General features: G+C 41.8%; 1 protein-coding gene across 16 annotated transcripts in view; it reads right to left on the bottom strand.

Moving 5' to 3' along the window:
- The window catches only part of nfasca (neurofascin homolog (chicken) a), an 84472-nt gene extending 67957 nt beyond the window's left edge, over positions 1 to 16515 (bottom strand). For 14 of the 16 annotated variants that reach the window (XR_007194760.1, XM_048254105.1, XM_048254103.1 and 11 more), the window contains exon 1: positions 16319 to 16515. The gene's annotated coding sequence lies outside the window, so the exon portion shown is untranslated. The remainder of the gene's footprint in view (positions 1 to 16318) is intronic. The other 2 variants (XM_048254117.1, XM_048254119.1) reach the window with 1 other exon arrangement.
- Between the last annotated feature and the right edge of the window lie 7164 nt (positions 16516 to 23679).

Genomic DNA, 23679 nt, shown 5'->3' with positions numbered 1-23679 from the left:
GTGGTTTAGAAACCATATACATCTTAGGTGTTGGTATACATCTTAGGTGTTTTCCTGTTAATTTGTTATGTGGGTAATATGAAAAAAGGAAAGTAAACCTGCTCAAATATGTTCATCCAGTATTTACTGAAAGGTGCATAATTTGAGGTGCATGCCATCCAGTGGCAAATTAGATGGGTAAATTTACAAAGATTTTTACATTTACAGTAGGACTTTATCTCTGACCATTTTAAAGCCATGGCCTTTTGAAATTTTGATATAAAAATGCAGTGGTGTTACTTTCTTAACCCTGACGCCTATAGTTTGCCAGGTTTAAAAAAGTTATGAGAGGAAAATATTTTTATTTGGTGTGAAACACACACATATCTGTTTTTATGCTTTTCATTTGTTTTATAATTTGTATTAATATTGTTGCATTTTCAGAAATAGCCGGCCCTCCAATCAGATGACGTTGGCAGAATTGGCCCCCAGCTCATTTGAGTTTGAGACCCCTGCATTAGATATAGGATCATTAGATGACATGCAAAAACGCACCGTGCAGTGAGTAATCCTTTCCACGTCCACTCTCCTCATTCACACCACCCAACAGTCAGTCACCAGAGGAAATTAACTGGTCACCTAGAGTCAGTACTAGCGATAGGCCAACTTAGCAATACCGTAATTTCCCAACTATTAGCCGCGGCTTATACATTGATTTTGCAAAATTTCTTCAGTTATGAGGTTAATACACGGGGGGCAGTTAATATGGTATTGATATGGTTTTGTTTCTTTTAACTTGCATAAAACACTGTCCTGTGGCTTATACACAATGTCGCTAATACACAGGAAATTACTGTAATATTTGCTGATTTAAAGGTAAATAGATTTAGTGAGTTATTATACTGGAACACAATACTGTACAGTGGCATGAGTTACATACTCTGCTATAATAACCAGAACAACATAGAGAGATGGGAAAATCCACAGCACTGTCAGTTAGGTATTGGCAGGTAACAATAACCCCACACAAACACGCAAACCCTCACAGAGAACAGGTGTTCAGAGGACAATGGAAGCAAGGAAAATTACAGCAGTGTCTTTCCTTTTAGAGCACAGCCCAAAGATCAAGCCTGCCAAGTTCACAGCAGAGGGAAAGAGAGGAAAGGAGAGAGAGGGAGGGAGGAAGGGAGGGATGGAGGAAGTGAGAGAGGGAGAGAGGGAGGGAGCTGCGGTAGCAATGGTTCAAATGAGAACATTGCAGGAACACTCTCAGGTGATCTCAAGTAATTGAATTGACCGTTCAGAAGCAGCAGGATGCAGCTCAGCGAGAAATAACATCAATGTGGAACTAAGCGACCATTCTGCCCAGTAACAACATCAGTGTGATTGGAGTAGAGAAGAAATGTGTGTGTGTGTGTGTGTGTGTGTGTGTGTGTGTGTGTGTGTGTGTGCTTGGACACCAGGTCAAGCTGTCCCTTTTCTCAACTGTTAAGGACACTGTGTGAAGTCCAATATGTCGACCCAGTGTGCTCTGCGTCTCATTCATTAACAGCCAGTTTAGCCTGTTCTAGTGAATAACGGACTAATCTAATGTTCTTTTGTGTCCACATTTTGTGTCAATAATACAGTCAGTTCTCACTTTCAGCTTAACTTTGGACATAATACTGCATATTGGGCAATATGATATGGGGGCAAAATTCCCTGTTTGTCACTTGGCCTAGTCTATGGGCATGCTCTGTTTGTACACCACTGTTCTAGGAAAGAGCGTGCAGGAGCCACAAATGTAATTTTCCAGGAAAAAAAGAGGAAGAACTCGCCTTGGCATTTGTCTCACCTAGCTTAATTCACTTACATGTAATTCAGAGAGAGAGAGAGAGAGAGAGAGAGAGAGAGAGAGATCAGACAGAGAGAAAGAGAGAGAGAGAGTGAGGAGTTGCTGATTCAGACAAATGTGAAGTTGCCTCTGATTGTGGTGATGCAGGCGTTGCCGGGGACACGCTGGCAATAAGTGACATAATCACATCCTGCGTCCCCGGGCCAAGCTCCCGAGGGCTACGCCATGTCAACTGACAGATCCTGGGCCTGTGGTGTGTTCTCTAACAGAAATTTGGATGACCAGTCGTCACTCAGCACATAAGCCAACGAGTCTGTCCCCTCCGGTGCATCTTGGCCCAGACTAGCCCTGTCAGTAGGGTGGCATTGAGTGGGAGAACGTCCGATTATGGCTGTTTTTGTCTGTTAAGAATATTAAATGCATCTTGACTTTTGGTCCAAATTACAACAAAGAATCTCAACCCTCAAAAAGTCTGTGCAGTCGTTTTGATTAAAACTGCAGTAGTAACGTATGGCAATCATTGTCCAAACACATGCACATATGTACATGCAGACATGTAAACACACACACGGACGCACACACACACACACACACACACACACACACACACACACACACACACACACACACACGCACACACATAAACACTGACACACACAAATGCAGACAGACTTCATCTGTCAGTCACAGACTGAATGGAAGTTGTTGGAGACAGGACGCCATGGGGGTGAACGGAAGTCAGATGGCCCTTGGTCAAGATACATGTATGTATGTGTGTGTGTATGTGTGTGTGTGTGTGTTTTTGTGTGTGTGTATGTGTGTGTGTGTGTGTTAAAGCTGCAGGCCCACGTCTGTCTTGATTGGAATCTGACTCCACACATACACACAGCCCCTTGGCCTACTTTACCCCCTCAGACTCCAGAGCGTAGGGGTAAACAAAAGCACTTGCCCCCTGCTTGTCTGTCAAACGCGCCGTCACGTACAGGCCTTTCTCTGAACACAGGACCACCCCCCCTCCTCCTTTTCTTAAGACGTACCCCCTATCAACAGGAGGTGTTGTCGTTTGTCAGTTAATAACTACCCCCACACCCCTCCAGCCCACCCCACCCCAACCCACCCTAGTCAAGCCCGACAGGCCAGGGCACCCAGGAGTGTGTTGATCTCCTGCCAGTAAGCACACACACACACACACAGACACACACACACACACACACACACACACACACACACACACACACACACACACACACACACGGCAACGTCTTCAGGACACAATAGGCAGAGCAGCTGGACAACACAGGCCCCTGTCCACGCGGTTGGCCTGCATGCTTAATTGGGAGCCTCAGACCAGCCATCTGGTCCTCCCCCCACATCTGCCTCCAATCAATGGCCGGACCAGAGTGGAGAAAGGGGACCGGTGGACCAAACTATCACTCATATCTCAACAACTCCACACTCAATCATACCAAAACTGCAAAAGGTCAGTCGCACAATCATTTTGTTTGTGTCGAGGCTTGGGGTGTGTGTGTGGGGGGTTACGAAGAGCTATTATCAAAAGGCATCAATTAATGACCGCAGAGGGTGATGTGAGGGTTATGCCATTGTGGTAATGTGACCTTATGGCTGACCCCCCCATGGGAGCCCGCACAACACTTGTTCTGCCAGAGAACATTAACGGTAATGTGCGGTGCCGCAGCAGGGCATCAGACAGCCTAAAACACTTGTAATGATATGTTGGGCCAATCATGTTTACATGTCTGTAAACTGTACAGTCTCTATCGGCTTTCTATACTATCCTATAGACCTGCATACAGACCTCAATACTGTCCCCTAGACATGTATGGACTTTTGATACAGCAAGTAGTATTTCCACTCTTACATAGTAGGGCAGTGGAACAGTCCTACAAATGTTTTGTTGTAAATGAAGAAAGACATACGTAAGTGCCCCTTATGACTGAGCTCTGGAAAGCCTGGGGATTATTGCTAAGGACTGCAGTCCCCTGAGAAAGTGATATCTGATCTTACTATAAATTAGGCAGAAAAGAACAAAGAGCCAAGCACAAACACAGTCATACTTGGGTAGAGGGTTGGCCCCTCTATTGAAGCATTTTTCATGGTGCTGGGTGATTACTTATCATTTTTCTTCTTTTTTTAGTCTCCGGTTCATTTAGACCAAATGGCCATGCAGCTGGTAGGCAGAGAAAAATGTGAAACTGGGTAAACTGGGGATGGAGGGGATATGGTGATGGAAAAGCCCGGGCTGTGAAAGAAATGGACCTTGTAGTAGATGAATCTATTTTTCATAGTGCCCGAGGAGCAACAACCCCCCAGCTCATTCCTCTCCGCTCCGCTCAGCACGTCACAAAAGGATCACTGTTCAGAACCACGGGCCTGCCCTGGCTAGCGTTGGGTTACCGATACTAATTGCCCGCGAATCAAAGAGGACCTGAGGACCTGCCAGTGTGGCAGAGGTGGGCGGTGAGAGTAGGCTGGCGGGTGAGCTGGATCAGGGGTAATGAGTGTGGGGGTGTAGGTGGATGGGTGGAAGGGTGTTGAGGTGGGGGCTGTGTGTGTGTGTGGGGGGTACAGTGAGGTGGTCTCGACATGACCTACATGCACCAGCCAAGGAGACCTGCAGGGCCGTGTCTATTTTTATTCGTACACCAGAACATGTCTGTGGAAATCACTTCAGAGAGGCATCCCCCACGTCAGCGGGCTTTTACGTGCCGAAACACACCACAGATTCACAGCCCTGGAAAAAAAACATTTAAACAAGGGTATTCACCACAGACATGTGTCCTCTCTCACACACACACACACACACACACACACACACACACAAACACTACTGTACCCAACAAAGACATGTCCCTAAGAAACTCTACAACTGTTAAGGATGTTAAATGTTAAATTTCATGTGTGCACAAACATGTGTGCACACTTACAGCACATTAGTGTGTTCACCAAAAACGTACACCGCCTGGTGGGAGTGCAGGGACTCCATTAGTGGATACATTTAGTGATGAATTTAGACAGAACAAAAGCCACTCTCACAAAAAGCCATCAGAACTAGGCTATTAACTTCCTCATGGGAAGGATGCATTCTCTACAGTCACTCACAACTGCCTACAAACTACAAATCACTAGTCTTACTGTAGATGTCTGTTTGCATGTTTGTGTATCATTTTTATTAATTTGAGTCTCTCTCTCTCTGTCTGTCTCTGTGTGTGTGTGTGTGTGTGTGTGTGTGTGTGTGTGTGTGTGTGTGTGTGTGTGTGTGTGTGTGTGCTCATTTATCTACTGGTCTACTTCAAATTTGCATAAAAGAAGATGGTCAGCAAGCATATCTCAGTCCTCTTACATTATTATCTGGAAGCACATCAGGATACGGATTCAGGAATTCTTTTCCGCTTTCTTAAACATTGTGAGATGAATGGTAAGGGTCTGCCTTCGCCTGACTGCTTTTGTTATTACAGTGCAAAGAGCAAGTTCAAATCTGGGTCCTGGAAACCTCAGCTCAGCAGACCATGTAGATTTTAACCTTTAAGGTTACGACGTTATATAAGAGCAACAGGAATCTCATGTTCAAATCAAGCTATTAAGTACCATGTGATCTTTGTGATTTGATTCATATGCAAGCAAACAAATGCCTGACCCAAGCCATGCCATTTAATAATACAAAAAAAAACAATATGCCAAATAAAAGTCCATCCCCTGCAATTATTTATAAGGTGACTGGACAGACAACACAGTTAGCGTTAGGCACTGACTTCCTGACCTTTCTGAAAAGATTGGGCGGTCATTGGTCATTACCGTTTAGGACGGGCCTGTCGTCTGAATTAGGCAGTGGCCCGGAACAATGCCCTTATTAAACCGCCTTTTAAATGACACGTGCCCAGCCACGCTGTTTAGACTCTTAATAACAGCAGGCACTTCATGATAGCTGTGGTGTAAAACTACCTGTCACGTCTGCCCTACAAAAATGAAGAATGCCAAACGCAGGCACAGAGTTCTTCCAACGTGTTAGTATGTTGATATGTGCATGTGTCTCTGTGTGTGTGTGTGTGTGTGTGTGTGTGTGTGTGTGTGTGTGTGTGTGTGTGTGTGTGTGTGGTGCGAGAAAAACAAATTAAATATTCAGTGGGAATCTTCCGGAGTGTGAAGAGCAGCCCTGTCCGTGTGCCCACACACTCTGTGGGTCTCTCTGCATCAGTCCTGATCCACACCCCCGTGCCCAGCGGACCCATATTTTCTCACGTTTATATTTACACACACAGTAGTTATTAAAGTGCCTGCTGAGAGCCAAAAACGGCCCGGTGCTATATATAGAACGGGATTCAACTCTCTCATTAGGATGCAAAGACGTCGCTCAAGTGCTTGAATGCAGTTACTTCCTTAATCCTCCACCGAGGGGTAGCCGCATTCCGAGCTCATCATATCGGTGTGCTTAATTTATTCACAACTCTTCATTAGGCTGTGTGCAGAGGGAAATTCTCCACAGACTGGTTTTATCTGGATGATTTGTCTGTGTGTGAAAATGTCTCCCTCAGCACAGTGAGGAAGTTGAGAAAGAGTGCAGTGAGAGTGTTTTCACACACACACACACACACACACACGCACACACACACATGCACACACACACACACACACACACACACACACAGAAACACACACACACACACACACACACACGGCCCAGATGGGAGCCTGGTTAATTTGCCTGGTTTTATCCCTAAAAAGAGGATGGAAAGTACGTATGGGACAGAATCTCCAGTGCAAGGCAGGCAAGGCCTGCGCATCTGTGCCGTCTGCTGGAGATCCTCAGAGGTGAGGAAGGCCTCTAGGGACTGTCAACACATCGCCATGCCAACGCACCCCCACCCCCTCATCCTCCTCATCTGGTGGTTAAGCTAAAACGAGTGAGGAAAAGAGAAAAGAAAACATTCCTGGTCACTCCTTTAACCAGCCGCGTGGTTCCCTCCATCCCTCCCTCTCTCCCTCCTTCTCCCCCTCCCTCTCTCCTGTCATCCCCAACCCATCCCCCTGCTCTTTTTTTCTTCCTCCTTTTCTTGCCCCACTTTTAGCAGAACAATGGGGACAATCGCGCATCCCCCCTGAGGGGTGGCAGAGGGCTGAGTTTAAATATCAAAAGCTCACAATGGACACCACGCCAGCGCTCAGGAGAAGGCCCTTTCACCCAGCCCTCCACTGTCCATCTGCTGGGGACGGACAGAGACTGACGGAGAGGGGGAGAGAGTGAGAGACAGAGAGAGAGAGACAGAGAGAGAGAGAGAAGCGCGCAGCAGTACTGCAGATAGTTACCATATTTAGTGTCTCTTTCACGTCGCTAGCTATGATTCATGCTTGTCCCTTGTCTGCTATGTGTCTCACACACACACACACACACACACACACACACACACACACACACATACACACAGACACACACACAGACACACACACACACACACACACAGAGACACACATCCACAGACCCTCGATAATGTTTCCTCTAACTGCCCTGCCTAAAGTCCTGCTAGAAGGAGTGCCCATTTGTTATCATGTTGTGCTTGTGATTCATCCACTATGAGGGCACAAAAGATGCCAGTGGGGACAAACACATACACATAGTGATGTCATGGAAGAGGATCTACTTGGCAGCTCGACTCCTGAATGGGATGGATCCTGAAAGAGATGCTCATACAGTATATGCCAAGTGAGTTGGGGAGATGTTCATACAGAAGAACAAAAAAAATCACACCTGACTGTAAACTCTCCATCTAGTCTAGTCTAGTCATTTTTTGTCACTTTCAAACAGATTCTATTTCGAACAAGTGTCAATTCAGCTGATATGAGTACAGTACAATAGACATGACGGCACCATCTCAAGGTCACACTTTATGCACATGGTAAAAGCAAAGAATTGGATTGTGCCTAAAAGGTTCAATACTTGCACCTGTTAGTAGTTCCACGAAGCAGAAGGCTAACTCCACCATACACACACATAAATAACCCACCACAGCATCACACACAAACACACACCACTCACTTGCGCACAACTACACACCAGGCCACACAAACACACCACATCCTGCCCCACATCCATCATTAACACACTTGGAGTTAATGATAAGACGTCGATGGCGGACGCTGACACACCTGTGACCTTCTGCGACTCTGATCCCATCAGTTCCTATTAATGGTTTGTTATCTGGTCACCGGCCATTGAGCAGGTTTACACCTCGTCAGTGCCGGGTGGAGTTGGGGGAGGCGACGGCAAGGGATCGATTCTCATGGACAAGCATGCGGCTCCATTACCAACTCCCCTGGGAGCAGTCGCCCGCCTCTCCTGTCGCCTTTAATCTGCTGTTTCCTTAGGAAAGGTGCCCCCGACCTTTGACCCACATGAAGGTTCTAGAGAGGCTCATATTTACCTGGATGGTGCCTATGGGCGGGTTTTAATGGCTGGTCTGGGACCTGCTGCTACAAATACTTTTCCATCCTGTCCACTGGCCACATAGTTAAGAAACTGACGGCAAAACAGTTTCCTTAAACTCAGGACCTTTAGGAGAGGGCTGGGGGCTGGGAGAGATATAATCAACACAATTCCATCCATCTAGAGTGACATAAAGGTGTATCAGGTGATGGCATCACTGCTAATTGAGTTGTCCTGGCTTACAGAGTTGGCTATGGGAAAAGCTTACCGGTAATATGGAGATGTTTTAAACCGTTCCTTGCACAGAAATGTGTGTCTGTGTGGAAATGACCTTAAGTGTTGACTTTGTTTATCGAGCAGCATTTTGCCCGACTCTGTGTCAGCAGCAATCATGTCATGCATTTTGCACCCCACACAGCCTGGTCATGAGCTTTGTCATGCTAACAGTACAGGAGCCATTGTATATCAGAAACTGGTGTTAGTTTGCTCAAAGCATGTTGTTTTCTATTAACGTTCCTTACCTATTTTTTGTTATGTTAGACAATATTTTCCTTCTATTATTTGTCCCTGTTTGTCCCTCAGAAGAACTAAAATAACTCAAAGAGGAAAATGACAGCACTCAGTTTAATAGACATGTAGCCTTGACAAAATAACAGCTATACATCTGATACAAGCAAGTCATTGCTGAACCTCCATTGTTACTCACAGACATGGGCATTATTTTAATTATATGTATTTTAAATACATATTTAATTATTTTAGCATATTTTGTCATTTGTATTTTGCAGGATTGGAAATCAAATGTACTTTGTAACAAAATATGTTGAGGGGTTGTATTTAGAGTATTTCAAATTTCAAAAATCGGTCATTTTTTTCTCAAATAGGTAAAGCCAAAATTTCATAATTCAGTTAAATATACTACCTATAGCCATGCCAATAAGCTATGCTTATCATAGTCTGGGAGCCAAAGGCCAGCATCTTGGTGAACCTGGTTTTGTCGGTTAAAGTTTTTTTTCTTTGCTGTTTCTTGTTGCGTAGGGGGTTACTCAATAAGAATAGGGAGGGTGCCCAGTGATATCCATTGGACAATTCCCAATATTCAGCTCTAATTGAAACTCTCCTAAACGCGCATCTCGCCTGTTATTGGCTGGAACACTGTTTGTTATGTTTTGTGGTGCAGGCTGCACCAGTTTGTTTTTGTTGCCGTTTGCGGAGCCTGGGCTGTTAAAGGACCGCGTTTTTTCACAATGTGTTCAGGGGACAGGCAGCTAGCGGATAGTGAGGAGATGTTTGCTGTATGTGTATGTGTTTTTTGCACCTGCAAATAATTCTGTATATTGGGACAACTTACAGGATGTTATTCTGTTTGTCCCCTGTGTTGCGAGTCATGTACAGTGTAGGCTATGTAGGCAAAAGGCATGCATTTCTAGCACAAAAAGGGAAATGCAGTAGAGGTATTAGGTATATAGAGGCAGTAGGTTTGTCTGTCCATCAGCTATTTATTCTTCATAGCTCAGCTTTTACTAACCTCTTTGTCCATCAGCTATTTATTTGACAAAACTCAGGGTTTTTAGTAACCAGCAGTCTGTCAGTCAGCTCTTTATTTTGCTTATATCTTGCTTATATCTATACCAGAAAGTTGCATCTTCGTTTTTTCCGCGGAGAGGCACTAGGGGGAGACGAAGCACCCACCAAACGACCCAAAAAGTGCTGTATAACCATCAGAACGACTCTCAACCTGCATAATTAAGGTCATTTTTGCTAAAATTGTTGCATAGGGCATCTTTAAATTGGGTTAAATATTCTGCAGAATATACATTCACTCTACTGCTCAGTGTTGCATTGGTGTTATTCAGACTTTGTATTATTGACAGTTCAACGGCTACTTTCGTCTCAGTGTGTTTTTTTGGATCAAGTTTTTTTTTTCCAGAGTGCTAATTTGGTCTTGAAGTACTGTAAACTGGTTGGTGTGTGTTGTTCCACCAGTAGTTTGCTTTGTTACAGTTGATTCCACTTTTGCAAAGCTTGTTTGTTGTCAGTTCACAGTTGTCAGACTGTGTCATTAGTCGTTTATTGATTTGGGACGCTGATTCATTTATTTTACCAGATCTACTTCATAGGACCCCCAATATACAGAATTACTCGACCTCTGCCAGCCAATCAGAAACTAGTATGTCTCTTGGGGATATGTTTTCAATAAAATGACTTTTAAAGTTTCTTTTAAAAGTTGGTATAGCCTACCATGATTATTTTGAATGTATTTTTGTATTTTCGAATTACTAATTACTTGTATTTTAATGAAATACATTTTTCACATCAGTATTTTGTATTTTATTTTGTTATATTTTATGAGCCAGTATTTATAGTTTGTAACAAAATAGTTTTTGATGTATTTGTGCCCACCTCTAGTTACTCACTTATTTCTTATGATTATTAGCGCATGGCATATTACCTGACTCTTATCTGTTCTATTAGTGCAAGTTATCAAAGATAAGACTTAATGAACTCTATACAGGACTCCATTTTGGATTTGCTTCCTACTGGGCAATTAACTTCCTGTTTACACTGTACACAGTAGGCTATGACAGAAAATGACAGATTACTAGCCTTTCAGTTTTAATATAGTAGGCTATTTCTAATTGAACAACATAGCTAAAGTTATCTAACCAGTTTGGTAACATCAGTTGCTTGATTAAGGTTATGAACATTTTAAACAATTTTCCTATTTGCTGGAGGGAGTACACACAACATTTTCACAAAGTCAGTATATTACCATCAGACGAGGTCCTGAAGACAATGAATAGAAAAAAGCCATATTTGCCAATGTTATAACGTAAACAGGAAGTTGATATGCCAGTACAAGTAAATCCAAAATGGAGTCGTGCATAGAGCCTATAAAGATCTTGTAATACTGGTGCATCCATCAATCCATGCAAACAAATGGGGCATGGGGAACATCTGCATGTTTCAGAGTTACCAACAAGGTTAGAACAGATGGAATTGTCACCTGTTCTCTTTGATGATCTTATTAATCATCTGATGTATGCTGATGATTTAATTGTTGTGTCTCCTTATTAAAGTGCTGGCTTACAGAATCTGCTCAGGGTTTGCTCAAATTATGGGCCGCAGTTTGACATCTAATTCAACCCAAAGAAGAGTGTTATTATGCTCAAACTCTGGAGTTTCCCCTGATTCTATATATACAGAGCAAGAGCTAAATGTGTATGTGTTGATCAATTTAGTCAAGGAATACAATTGAAATGGCCCTGATTAACACTTCCCTGCTTTCAGAAACACATGAACAAATATCTGTGTTTTAACCACTGCAGACAACCAATTATGTGCAATTATGTATGTATGAATGTGCATATGGACTATATACTGTAAGTAATGGTTTGTCTTTTTATCTGGACTCTGGGTCTATAAATAAATAGAGTAAATAGATGTCCTACCTTTTCAAATGTACTAAATAAAGTCCACGGTGCCATGGACGTTAGCACAGGGGCCCAAATGAAGGCGTCTGTCACTGGATTCCCACTCGATACTGGCAACAAATCAAAGGGACTAGCCAATTGAAACATATTAATAATTAACCAGAGGGATTAACAGCAGGGATCATTTCTTCTTCAAATGGCCCTTTTACAAGTAACACATGCTAGCTGAGCCTCAACACTCATTTAGTTTGGGTCGTAAATTTAGTTGATAGCCTTAGGGCTAAAAGGGGTATGTTTTATTATGTACCACTAACCCTAACTTTGAGCCCATATAGCCTGAGGACTGAACAGAACCATCATAGGTAACAGCTGTCTTTCTTCATTGTAAATAAAAGTAAACTGACAAACGATGGCTGATTTGTGACATCTTTGTGTTTTCATTAATCATAATGAGTAATGGCATCAGCTATGAATATTTCCAAAATGTATGAGGTACTGATGTTACAGAGTTATCTAGATGCAAAAAAATAAATCCACACATGATTAATATGCCTATATAAAATCAGTACATCTGCAATAGAATCAGATAAGAGGTGTCACATATACTGGACATATACTAGAACCTGATCAAGCAGACACATGTCCATTTTCTCTTGTATAAATGATTCAAAGTCACAAATTAACATTAAAGTAAAACGGTTAAAATGGATGGAAATGGTTCTGCAACACGGTCTGGTCTAATCTCTGGAGCCTGCAGTTATCCCTTATGTGTATGCATGAGCTGATGTGTCCTACATGTGCCCTACTCAACATAGAGAGAGAGAGAGAGAGAGAGAGAGAGAGAGAGAGAGAGAGAGAGAAGCAGATGGTTCTCCCTGTTTTTCTCTCTCCCCCCTGTCCAGTTTAAAGTCCTTGGGCTCATAGACTACAGGGACTCCTCTGAACAGCTCACAGAATTCCAGTCCGAATCAGAGGAATGTGGAGAAACGTTTGAGTCTGACAACCCAAAGAAACATTAATTGTCTCGAAAATGTATTTTAAGAAGGAAGTAAGAAGGAAAATAGATTATTTTGAGATCTTAAGTTGAACTTAAATTGGACTTGAGCTGAGATAAGAGGGCTATTTCACAGCTCTTCTTGTCTCAGCCCAAGTCCAAAATAATGTTTTTCTTCTCAATCTATTCTTATTGATCCATATTTCTCCTACAGGGGGTTTCAGAGAAACAGGCGAGATCTCATCACAAATGTTGCTCTCCTCTGGGAATGAATCCCTCAGTGATGAATAACCCCACACTAAGACATGGTAATTCACTTCCTGTAACCCATGCACTTTACTTATTAAGATGCACTGGTGTGTGGATAATAGGGAAGAGATCGCTTGTAGTATAGCATGAGGTCAGGTTGACCTTTCCCTTGATGAGGAATGTCCATCTTCCCACCTCCTTGATCACTTACTCCTGTCTTCATTCTCTGTGTCCTGAAAAAACAGTCTAAATCCAACCCCCACTCCTGCAACCCAACCCCCTCCTGACAGCCCTTGCCCACAGCAAGGGACAGAAAGGTTGAGGAGACTGTGAAGGGCTTTAAGGCAGAACACCCAGTCTCCCTCCTCCATCTTCCAAGATGGGTAAGAACACCCCAACTGGCTTGTTTATTTGGCACCTGCCCAACAACATGCCCTCCAGACTGCCCCCATCAAGTTTAGACCCCATAAGGAGCAAAGCTGCTGTTTCAGGTCCAAAAATAGACACTGTTGAAAAAAAACGAAAGGCCTCTCTGGAGCAGAGTGGTGTGTGCACTGAGCTGGCCCACAGGTAACATGAGAAGAGAGAGGAAGGGAAGGGCTGACATGAAGGATGGAGACGGGAAAGAAGACCGCTGGAAGGGATGTCTGTGCTGTGCTGAGGTGCAGCCTGTGTCTGTCTGCTCCGGTTCCTGATTTGTCCATTTGTCTCAATGTAAATAAATGAGCAGTAAACCACAAACACACATACACATACTCCTCTCTCTCTCTCTCTCTCTCTCTCTCTCTCTCTATTTAAATGAAATGTAAATACACTGGATATGAAACCAGTAAGACTGTGCCATGGGCTGATAGTGTTGAGAGGCCTGATTGAAGTTCACACCTGAGAGACTATTCCTGGAGACCTGGGTTTCTCAGAAGCCAGCTGGTCAAGGGAGGAGACAGCAGGTGCCACTAATGCTCTTTTAATTGAGCCTTACTGTATGCATTCACAGGGACAATATTCCACAATACTGCCTTGCACACACAGCTATGTCATACCAGTACAAATCATAGATATTTGCCAAATCAGGATTACATAATAATCTACCCGTATGGTTTAAAATATCAGGGCATAGATTGACATGGTAAACTGGCAGTCATGCATTTGCATACAGCAGGGATATTTTCAGAGGCCCTGTCTTTTCACTTTTGGCTTTCTCAATGGTGATTACTTCAGTTTAAGTGGTAAACTTTTATTTCAGAGGACCAATACACACACAGAAACACCACAAAAACACTATATTACTCAAGAATGATGCAACCGCTTTACATTAATTAAGATATGATCATTTGATCCAACAAAAGCACTCTGTAATTTTTAACAAGTAGAATTACATTGCCTTCACATAAGTAAAATAGGCCTTCTGATTCAGGAGACAGCAAAATATCAACACCTTGTGGTGAATATAGGGAACTACAGCAAAGATGTCACGCTCAAACTGCTGTGCTTTCTCTTATAGCAGATATAGATAAAACTCTGCACCAATGTATGTTCATTCACAAATTCAGCTATATGTGACCAGCAGTTTGGACTGGGTGGTGATGTTTTCTGGTTACTCTAGCAAAACAATAGCTGCCATTTTGTTGTTTGATACTAAAGAAATGTTTACAGTACCTGAAGTAGGCTATATCATTCCCTGACATTTTCATCTACACATATCTGAATGAAAACAACTATAAGAGCTTATCAGTTACTGTGATCTGACACCACTCTTTAAGTTTCATGTTACTCGATAGCTAGTTGGTATTGACCGTTCACATGGACAACACACATTCATATCGCTTATGGACCATAGGTGTATAAAGGGGGTGCTGACATGTGGGTCTGTAACAAAATAGAGGGTCCTCCTGTTTGCCCCAGATACTAACAAACCCACAAAGGCTGCTTGCCAAAGGTGATGTGCTGTCCATGGCTGCCTAGCATGTTTAATTCATGATGGAAAAATGATGGAGGGTGCTGCAAGATGGATTCTCCATGATCTGGGATCCCCTGAGCAGCAGACATTTGTCATAAACAAAGTGTTGATTAACTGATGATACTGATGATTAATGTGATAGACAGAACTGGAGCATGATGCAATTGAATAACTGACACTGTTGTTACATGTAATGGTAATGGCAACTAACTGTTGTTACACCCAGAGACTGAAGTTTATTTTGGGCTTATTTCCCACTGTAGGGAAAATCATATTCCAATGAACACCTAGTTAAATGCATTAACAGCCATTTAGGTTACAAGGTGCTTTCTACTGGAAAAGATGTACATCCTTGTACAATTTAGAGAACATAATGGGAAGCCTATGGCTTCTATTTGTCATTAGCCTCAGTCAGTCTAGGGAGAGCCTGTTTTAATCAAAAAAAATATCCATTGGTTAAGTTGTACACATACAACGCCAAGCAAAAGGTATCTTTTTGGTGGAGAAAATGTATGTATGGTGCGATCAGAGAGATTGCCTTTGGTCGTTATAACTTTCATGTCTAGTGCTGAAACTTTAATCTAACCTTTTGAGTTAGTGGTAGCCATTTATATGCTGTTCAGTGTGTAATGCAGATCACCAGATCCCACGGAACAACCTGGATCAGACTCAACAAGGCCTGCTACAGGCAGCTCATCCTCGGGACGAAAAGTCACGGCATGCGGCTGTGTTCACCTTTTTATCGTTAGCCTAACACAAATAGTTGTTTATAGTTGCATTTGTTACGTAATAACAATCCTACATCTCACAACTATATGCGCTCATTTTAGTTATGCATAAGGCGGGCACGCCTGGGTGGAGACTTGTTAAAGTAACAGTGTCTGTGTGCTACATCACCAAACATGCTGACGAAATATCAGAAGGTCTCTTACGGCAATGGGAAAAGCAGGCTACCACACAGAACACTAGCCGATAACACGCCGCGGAGCATCTTCAACCTGCATTTACACCGGCCCCAAAATCAAGCGAGTTGACAGCTATTTTTGCTCGACCTCTTCCCAATTGTTTCGTTTGTCACAATACAGTTGCGTATATGTTTAATAACTGAGGCAACTTGGGTGTGTTTCTGCAATATAATGGCTGTGTAAGTAATTTGCGCAGAGCAGCAAAATACACCGCATCACCCGCCGATGCGCAGAGGACTCAAGGGCTCGCCAGCGTGAATCAGCTCTCTCGGCTGTAACATGGGATTATGCGAGTGCTATGCAATCATCCTTTCCGTTTCAACTCAAGCAACTGCAGCCCATCACCGTTTAATCTCGCCATTTTAAACTAATGAATCCTAATGCCAGGCAAAACGAAAACCAGACCCGTGTAACATATGTCTACTCAGATAACAGAAGATGGCCCAGTAGAATGACATTTTGTACCTTACCTGAGATGCCGCTTGTATGACCGTGAGTGCTTCTGTGTGTTCTTGCGGCTTGTTTTTGCTAACTCAGCAACGTCAACAGCAGTCGACACGTTGGTAGTCGTGATGCGGTACAGCACTTATTGTCATGCATTGGCTCCTTACGGCCTCTCCTTCTTTCCTAGCTCAGCTGTGCGCGCACCCGTTCCCTGCGCACGCTCCCCTGTCAGCCGGATAGCAAGTAGAGAGCGCGTGCCCCCGCCCACAACTGGCCAGGTGTTCCGAAGAGGACACGTGCACAACTGCAGCAACACGATAACGTAAGGATCCAATTTAGCATCATGACACAGAATTAGTAAAATGAACAGATAAACTTTGCCTATGTCTCCATGTATTGTCAAATAATACTTATAACTTATTATAAATAAGGATTATAACACGTCTTGTTGTGGTTAGGCTAGGCTACTGTTGCCTTACTGTTGTGGTTTGTTCATAAGTTAAATGGGTAAAATTAAATCTTTATTTCTTTGAAAAATGTATTTTAATCATTACCAATAAATTTGATCTAATTAGATATTATGATTGGGCATTAACTTTTTCCTACATGAATTATGATGAAAAGGACCCAATTCTTTCTTTTTATTAGGCTATTCAAAATGGTGTTTAGTAGCCTACATAGAAAAGTCTATCAGCAAAAAGTCTATAAACCAAAAAGTGTATAGGCCTAACACCTAAAACAAACAAGAGTGTGAGTTCACTGATAGACGGCATCCAATCCAAATATGAGGACAATTGGGCGTTACATGTTATTCTTTTCAAAATATCACCGTTTTGTGGGCTTGCTAATACTTAATAACCTTTGAATAGCTTTGAATACGTCTAGATCAATAGAACAATATATGCTTTTAGACGCAATTGTCATTTTGTGCATGGATCATCTTCTACCTGGATTGAAAGTGCCCCAGTGTAAGATTTTTTTGGAAGCAAGATATTAACTATTGTTGTAGTATTATATCGTCCTTAGTGATTTAGAAAGGTTTATTATGATGAACTAATGTAAAATAGAGTTGAATAAAGTGGACAAATTCTTCAAAGTCGAACAATGGTGGACATCAGGAAGGGTTAAGGGCAGGCTATAACTAGCAGCTTGTGCTGAGCTAGAAGCTAGTTTGAATATAAATAAATGCTGTTATTAGATTAACGTAAACAAATACAGATAAATCAGAATGAGTACAAAGTTAACCCTGGTCATTATCATACAGTATGATTGTTTGTTGGGCATTATTAAGAAGCTTTTGCCATATGTGTGCAGCCCTAGTTTAAATGCAGGAAAAATAGACATCTTTCTTCAACAATAAATAAATAATTTTGAAATATTTTTGTATATCAAAGAGCCTATTACTGTGCATGTATACCCCGTTCAAATGCATGCCAGAGACAGAGAAGGCACCTATTGATATGTCCACGTCAGTGTTGTAACAATCATGGAGTTGTCCGTGGAGGCATTTTTTCAAGAGTGCATTGCCTACCACAATGCCCCCCTGTCAGCAAACACATCCCCTTTGACAACACAAGGGGATCTGCATTACCACATTCACACAATAACCCACTGGCACTGAGATACTGAGACACAGATCCCAAGGAAAATACATTGTTTTCCCCTGATCCCTCTCTTCCCTGTATGCATAGACCACTCACAAATCTCCTCTAAATCACATTAATCATAGACTAGGCCTAAATCACAATGCCCCGCTTATGAACAGTATAGTCTCAGAATCATCATAGTTGATGTAATGCTCGCTGTAAACATTCATTTGAACTGGGACTTTGATATGTTTGTCAATGATATTTGTCACAGCTGTCATCCTCTGCAGTCATTCCTCACAATGCTGAGAGGTCATTAGTGTCCAGTTTTACTTTCAGTTAAAAGTACAGTCGGCGATTACGCATGACGTTGCAAGCGTTTGTTTATGTGTATGTTTATATTTACATTTCTCAGCAGATTTTTTGTCCAAAACAACATATCATATTTTAACCAAGGACCAAAAGAAACACACAAAAGAGGTATATGTTGTTCAAAACCTGTGTACATCATTCAGAATTGATTGTGCCTTGCCAGATGTGCAAAATGCCCATTCCTGTGCTAGGTACTAATGTACCTCCACACCATCATGGATTAGATTAGATTCAAATTTATTGTCATTGTGCAGAGTACAAGTACAAAGACAACAAAATGCAGTTTGCGTCTAACCAGAAGTGAAAAAAAAGCAATGTGATATACAAAGTATAGACAGGTGGTGCATAGACAGGCAAAGATATATGTACGTTAAATGTTTGTCCCTGTCAAGGTTGCCATGGTCATGGACAGGCAATTGTCCCACCCTCTGCAGTGCTTTCCGGTCAGAGGCAGAGCAGTTGCAATACCATACTGTGACACAGTTGGTGAAGATGCTCTTGATGGTGCAGCGGTAGAAGTTCATCAGGATCTGAGGAGACAGGTGTACCTTCTTTAGTCCCCTCAAGAAAAAGAGACGCTGGTGAGCCTTCTTGATCAGGGTAGAGGTGTTGATGGTCCAAGAGAGGTCCTCTGAGATGTGGACACCCAATTGAAGCTGGTGACACGCTCCACCTCAGTCTCGTTGATGAGAAAAGGGGAGTGTGTGCTAGCTTTAGACTTTCTGAAGTCCACAATGAGCTATTTGGTCTTCTTGGTGTTGAGACCCAGGTTGTTGTCAGTGCACCACTACTCCCTGTAGGCCGTCTCATCGTTGTTGCTGATGAGACCAATCACCGTAGTGTCGTCTGCCAACTTGACAATGGTGTTAGAGCCATGTACAGGTGTGCAGCCGTAGGTGAAGAGAGTAAAGGAGGGGGCTCAGCACACATCCCTGTGGTACGCCGGCGTTCAGGGTGATGGTTGAGGAGGTGTGGTTATCTAACCTAACAGACTGAGGTCTGTTGGTTAGGAAGTCCAGAAACCAGTTACAGAGGGAGGTATTGATGCCCAGTACACTGAGGCTGGTGATCCCTTTGAAGGGGATGATGGTGTTAAATACTGAACTGAAGTCAATGAACAGCATTCTTACATAGGTGTTGCTATTGTCAAGGTTGGACAGGGCAGAGTGAAGTGCCGTAGAGATGGTATCCTCTGTGCTCCTGTTCGAATTGGAAGGGGTCCAGTGAGGGTGGTAAGCAGGTCTTGAGGACGCGTCCGGGGATACCATCAGGACCAGCAGCCTTACGTGCATTAGTCCTGCTCAGTGCCGCACACACATCGGTGGTGGAGAGTGTGAGGGGCTGGTGATCTGCAGAGACCACAGCCTTAATGGCCACTTCCTTGTTGTCCCTATCAAATGGATGCTGGGTTTTGAACTGAGCACTAACAAGTTAGACACGTTGAATAGTTGAATAATCCCTCTCTTCTTTAGCCCAGAGGAGTCCATAATTTCCAAAAAGAATTGCACAATTTGATTGGTCTAACCATACAAGCTTTTTCCGCTATACCTCAGTCCATTTTAAATGAGCTCAGGCTCAGATAAGATTTATTTTTACAATTTCTTCTTTGCATGGTAGAGCTGAAGTTTTCCTGAGCCCATACCATGATTTTCTTTACAGAAAAAGGTCTGGTTTTAATGCAGTGCCATCTGAGGTCCAAAAGACTATGACCATCCAAAATGTGCTTATATTTTCCATGAAATAGTCAATTTTCTGTCCTTCAATGGTAATATGTAATATGTTGTCTTTGAACTATTCTCAATTAAATATAGGGTTGACATGAATTTGGGTTGTACATACAGTATACAAAGCAACTTGTTCTCTTTAGAGTCTCCCCAACTATTTCATTGGCATTGGGCTATATAGGGTCTAGTAAATTACCATAATCTACCATGATGAGGGGTAAATGGATAGAAATTTAAGTTTTATTGCTAACCAGATTTTCAGCAGTTCAGCATTTGTGATGTTATGCACAAAAATAGATTGGTGTTCTATAAATTATGAAAACATACTAGTTTCAAATTTTTAACAAAAGTCAACATTCTCGTCTCTGCTATTACTCTAAATCTGGCTTGTAAGCTTTGTAAAATTTAATTGGATTGAGAGGAAATTGCCTCAAAAGCTTTCATCCTCCAGTTGTTCATCCATAGAGGATTCGATGGAGTAAAAGTGCCATAATCAGTAAAATGTTTTCAAAAAAAGAAATGCTTTATAGAGGTGTTAACTATTACCATTACTATGACACATCAGAGAGGGAGAAAGAGAGAGAGAGAGAGAGACAGAGAGATAGAGAGACAGAGAGGAGTCCTTAAAAGAAAGGAATCTGAGATTGTCCGCTGCCAAGGATTTAAAGCTGCCTTACTTGATTATGGTGCCAAGCAAACCGCCACATGGGGGGCATGATTTGGCGAGGCTTAAATCTCCAAAAGCTTTTCTCCACTGGAGAGCATTGACATTTCATTAATTTGATATCCTACAGAATAATAAAAGAAGCTTCTCTTTCCTTAATTCCAGGAATGGAGCGCATAAAGACCCCATGCATATGGAAATATCTGGGTGAAATTTAACATGAAGGAATCAGACAGCAAAGCAAAGAAGTGCAATTACGTTGGATGCCGGCTTCATTCATCCCTGACAGATTGTAACGAAGAGGATTCAAAAACATGGGACTTAGATTTTTTTCAGGAATGGCTAAACCAAAGGTTTGTCTTTTTATCTTTAAGCTGTTTGCGAATACAGCATTAGATTGTTGGTAAACTATGGCAGTATTAACATGTTTGTCCAGATTATGAGGCCATGATGCCCTATGGATAAAAAGACCATATTTCAGGTGATCATGAGGTACACTCCTAGCTCACAGCTGTCCAGAATATTCGCACCACACCAAATAAAAAAGCCAAGGCAAACACAGACAGTACTGTATGTATAATAGAAATACAATTTCTGCAGAAATAATCTTTATGGCATTGCTTAAAGGTATAGCAAGTGATTCTAATCTAAACCAATAAACTTTTTGTCACATTCACCAAATATTTCCTCATGATCCACTGGTGGTGCGTTCTATATGTGCGCTGAAAAAAAAACTATGGTTTTCCAGCATAGCTCTGGCTCCATAAACTACAATAAAGACATGAGAAAACCTTGCAAACATTAACTACAGTAAAGTTGGCATGATCAAAGATGGCTAGCAGATTGACTGTTGTTGTTTCAAAATGACTTTGAAAATTATACCAAAATTGTCACAAAAAGTGTGATCAGAGAAATACCAGTATAGACAGAGCTGTTATGCAAATTTTGTGTACCTGATCATTTCTATCATAATAATTTATTAAATCAGCTTTTGAGATAATTTTAATTAAAGAACAGTGCTGAGATGATAAACAATAAGGCAAACATGAAATGAAAAAGAGTACTCTTCAGAACAGCATTACTGTAAACATGGCTAATACATATTTTGATGTGTGGGACAGAAAGGACAAATTAAGTCTGGCTGAGCCTCTAACCAAAAACAATTTTTCAGAATGTGTTAGACAATAGCACTTTTTTAATCCTTGAATCCTTAAATCCTTATGGAGGAGGGGTGTGCAAGATGGCTTTTAGAATTGTCTTTGGCCTTACCATACCATTTTATGAACAACTTTCATGTTATAGTTTCTTCATGAAATCACACAACCGTGTAGTTTATGTTTACTTATAGCGTTCTAAAAAATTAATTGAATTACATTTCCATTCCTATTTATTAATTTTGGCAGACGCTTTAGTCTAAAAGCAGCAACTTACAAGTTAAGCTGAACTATCAATGAAATCTGATGAGTGTCTCCAAGCAAGAGCCGACTAATAGGTAAGAAGGAACGTGATCTCAGAAGAGATGAGTCTTCAAAGGATTTGACAAATGCTGACAACACCTAACATAACTTAAAAGCAGTCATTTTCAACATACAAATATAAATTTACACGATAGCCTAAAGACCAATATTAAAAGTCATGCACAGATTAAGGTCAGAGGGAGCCCATATTCAATATTATCGGTCTGTATTGAGGTGCTAAGTAACCTGCAGTATGGAACATCTTGTGCATTTTATTTTAAGTCATGGGACAACAAGAATATATTTTACATCTAAATGGAACAATACTGCTCTCTATTGGTGAAATGTACCAATGCTCTGGGGTGCTCTCTAGTGGATATAGGTGTAATAATGCTTTGCACAAATACTGTAAGCACATCCCCATTTAGTGTGGGTGAACAAATGTCATAGTTTCATATTTCAAATTTTCAAATGCTTTTGAAGTTTCAAAGTTGCTGTGCAAAGTTTCCACTTCCGCTGATGACTAAAACATCCCCACCTCAAGTATCTAATGTAGGCAATAGACTGCTGTTAAATAGCAAAAACAAGTATAGACCCACCCAACAAGTCACCTTTCCACCACTTTGTCTGTTCTCTGCCTCATCAATAGGGCTGACTGGTTTAAGGAGGAAAGAGATGATTGAGATGCACAAATAATTTTGTTTTCACGTATTTTAGGAAAGCCCTTTTCAGATCATAGTAAAAAGATTGTAGCCAAATTTTGGCAAACCACACAAACCAGCTCCTATTTAAAATCTAAGTATAAATTAGACTAACTCACTTAACCTAATTGATTGATGTCATGGTTACGATGACATCGTTGCGATAATAAATAACATCTAACATTTATCGGATAGAATTTCTACTTAAAGTGTGGGTGTGTTTTGGGAAAGGTCTGGCTGTGGTTTGGTAGTTGGATTCATGGTCAGAATGGAAGATCCAGAATGAGGTAGTCGAGTTTAGTAAATGATGCAGTGGGCCTACACATCATGAAGTGATGAGAAGCATGCAAACAGCTCAGAGGAGAATATATAGGCTAGTGCCTAGCACAGTGGTTAAAAAACAAGGCCCTGATGGATATTGCCATGCATTAGCCATCAATAAGTGTCTTAAAGCCCTCCAAATTTGTAGCAATCCACGGCCTGGTTGATATAGGATACAGAATGACAAATAGAATGAATGTAGGCTATACACAAGTAGTGAAAGTCCATTAGTTAGGGCTATAATCTAGAAGAACAGTTCAGACTACATGCCTCTTTACAGACGTTATAATAATAATAATAATAATAATAATAATAATTGATTGATAATCTGGAGATTGTTTGGGAGTTTCGTATGGTTCGTATGGGTAGCCTATCCCAGGCTACTACACTCTTAAAACGAATCTGTTGTCCCTAACTGGACACAGAGATGTGTTAAAAAAAACAACGCAAGTTGTGTTGTTTTCAACACATTCGTTTACAAGAAAAGCTCAAAAAGGCTGTTGTTACAATAAATGTCCACCAGAGATCAGGATTCTCGTAGTTATCCCCCATTTGACTGACT

This window comes from Alosa alosa, chromosome 10 (assembly GCF_017589495.1).
Source record: "Alosa alosa isolate M-15738 ecotype Scorff River chromosome 10, AALO_Geno_1.1, whole genome shotgun sequence".
NCBI classification, from domain to species: domain Eukaryota; kingdom Metazoa; phylum Chordata; class Actinopteri; order Clupeiformes; family Clupeidae; genus Alosa; species Alosa alosa.
The sequence above is the reverse complement of the archived record's forward strand: the minus strand, read 5'-3'. Positions and strand labels throughout refer to the sequence as shown.